Source organism: Alexandromys fortis, unplaced genomic scaffold, assembly GCF_014885135.2.
Source record: "Alexandromys fortis isolate MF-2015 unplaced genomic scaffold, M_Fortis_MF-2015_v1.1 scaffold_188, whole genome shotgun sequence".
In the NCBI taxonomy this organism is placed as follows: domain Eukaryota; kingdom Metazoa; phylum Chordata; class Mammalia; order Rodentia; family Cricetidae; genus Alexandromys; species Alexandromys fortis.
The window spans coordinates 133,876-136,492 of NW_026068159.1; the positions used below are offsets into that span (position 1 = coordinate 133,876).

General features: G+C 50.6%; 1 long non-coding RNA gene across 1 annotated transcript; it reads right to left on the reverse strand.

The window, feature by feature from the left end:
- Positions 1–284: 284 nt before the first annotated feature.
- On the reverse strand, positions 285–2,611 carry LOC126491754 (uncharacterized). Its single transcript, XR_007589446.1, has 2 exons — positions 1,958–2,611; positions 285–1,312 (listed from the first exon to the last, which is right to left on the reverse strand). It is a non-coding gene; the product is annotated as an uncharacterized lncRNA (long non-coding RNA).
- Positions 2,612–2,617: the final 6 nt, after the last annotated feature.

Consider the following 2,617-nt stretch of genomic DNA (forward strand, 5'->3'; position numbering starts at 1 on the left):
ACTATTTTCTCATATTAGGGAGGTCCTGCTGACAAGCATAGCCAACAAGATTGTGTCAAGCTGGGGTCAGTACTATTTAGCAAAGAAAAGGCTCCCACTATCAGATTAAACAGTCACTGGCCTGTATTAGAGCTTGCCAGCAGTGAAGCAGGAGTTGTAGAAGGGTTTTTAGGACTAGGAGTGGAGCCCAGGGCCCTGGAAAGGGGGGCTACCTCAGCAGGGGCTCATTGGCCCTGGTCAGTTAATACTGGGTTGGGCCCTAGTACTATGGTCATTGGAGGTGTTCAGTAAAAGTGATTGTGATTTTAGACTTTTTTTTTTCTGGTGTGGTACGGGTGAAAGAGACTAAGTCCTTTTTGTTAACCCTCAACCAGGAGACATTGACATTGGTTTTACATCCCCAGGCAGCACAATAAACTTTAGCCGCCCCCCCCATATTGTCTTTCCCCCCCGGACAAATATATCATTCAGAATATTTACATACAGGATAAAAGTTTCCAGGGCTTTGCTCAGTATCCTCCCAAGAGGCGAGAGGATTTTTGGGTACGCTGAAACTTTTATTTGGATGGTCCTGGGTCGTCCTGTGGAGGTGTAGGCTTGACGTGAGATGCATGGATCCAGGCTGCAAGATCGTCCACTTTGAGGGCAGTAGGTGTAGGGTCCCTTCCAGCGAGGTTTAAGGTTCTGGGACCGGTGTCTCTGAACATACACAGAATCGCCAACCTGGAACAGGTGTGAGATTTCCGGGTGCCTGGGCTGGTGTTGGGAGGTGCCAGCAGAGAAGCAGGGAGAGTAGCCTAGTCCAGCGGGCAGCAGCAGGGATAGCTAGGGCCCCGTTAGGGAGGGTCTAGTCTGGCCTGCAGCAGCAGGCTCTGGTCAGATAAATATCATTTTATGTCCCAAGTCCTTCCTGACACCCATGGAGACAGTCCCGCTTCTCGCCCCTAGGAGACAAGTGAGGGAGATGTCTGAACCCCCGTGTCCAAATATTTCCTCCAGGGGAAATCTTGCCAGCCTCCAGGGTCAGCTTTGGGGGATATGTATCTCAGATATCCCAGGAGGCTAGCCCTGCTACTAGTTGACAGAAATCAGGGGTGAGGGCAGGGGTATCAAAGCAAGGGCTTGAGGAGGCATGGATTGCAGGTATGAGCGGGCAGCTGCTGTTCTGGCTGTGGGGTGCTGCAGCTTTTCTCATGTCCCTCCGGATATACCCCAGGTGTCAATTCTGGAACGAATGAGAGATTTCCAGGTGTCAGGGTGGCCAGGGGTCTCTATGTCTGGGCTCAGAGATCTGGAGAGCCTTCAACCGCGCCTGCAGATGGGGTTTGTGAGCAAATGGGTCATGAGGGGCCTTAGGAAACTAAGAGGGGGACCCCCATATTGGATCTCATAGGGGGTTAGTCCAAGCTGAGACGGGGTGTGTCGTACACAGAATGGGCCTAGGGGAAGGAGCTGTACCCAGTCTCTAGTGCCAGATTCCAAAGGCTAATTTGGTAAGGGTCTTTATTTATCCTTTTTACCTGTCCTGAACTCTGGGGGAACAATGTAATTTTTTTCAGTCTTACCTATGCCCTGACTTTTTTTGAGCAACAAGGCAGTTTTTTTTATTTATTTATTAAAGATTTCTGTCTCTTCCCCACCGCCGCCTCCCCTTTCCCTCCCCCCTCTCCAATCAAGTCCCCCTCCCTCGTCAGCCCAAAGAGCAATCAGGGTTCTCTGCCCTGTGGGAAGTCCAAAGACCACCCACCTCCATCCACCTACCCCTGGACCCAGCAATACCACTCTTGGGAATATACCCAAGAGAGGCCTTATCATACAACAAAAATATATGCTCTACTATGTTCATAGCAGCATTGTTTGTAATAGCCAGAACCTGGAAACAACCTAGATGCCCTTCAATTGAAGAATGGATGAAGAAAGTACGCAACAAGGCAGTTTTACCATCAACCTCGATTACCTTGAGCAGGCCAAACCTCGAGAAGATTTCTTCTTTGATCTTCTTAGTCCTGGTAAGAAAAAGCTTCTCTGCCATCCAGGTGATGTCCCTTTAAGTAGGCTGCTCAGCTCATTCACCATTGCTGCCCTGCCTTCTTACCAGCATGTGCCATCAAAACCGGCTCTCCTTGGCATTGCTGAACCCCAAGCTTTCCACAACTGTGGTCTGGGAGCTGGGGGCAGTTGTTCTCTGTGAAACTTGCAAACAGCTCGGGAAGGCTGTTTGGAATTGGGATCTGAAACCTCCCGGGCCCCTCCTCGCTTCAGTCAGTTGCTACCTGCGGGGGGGCAGGTGGCTGTAAGCAGAGTTCCCAGGCTTGGGCTGTGACCAAGGCAGCTGGGAGGATTCAGCCGGCAGTGGCTGCAAAGCCTTCCTCAGCAAGGTGGGCATGGCGAAGGCAGAGAGCAGCCTGCTTTTCTTTACAGTCCTGGAAAACAGTAGGGGAAATCAAAGTCTCCAACAGGTCTTTTTTTAATAAAAGCGTGGGACATTCAGGAATAATCAGCAGTTCTCGTGTCCATAGTCAAATGTTTTAGAAATAGCGAAGGGGAACCCCTCCCCTTTTTTCTCCGTACACCCCAGAATCGAACACCTGGGTGCACAGCATAAGCAAGGGGGCGG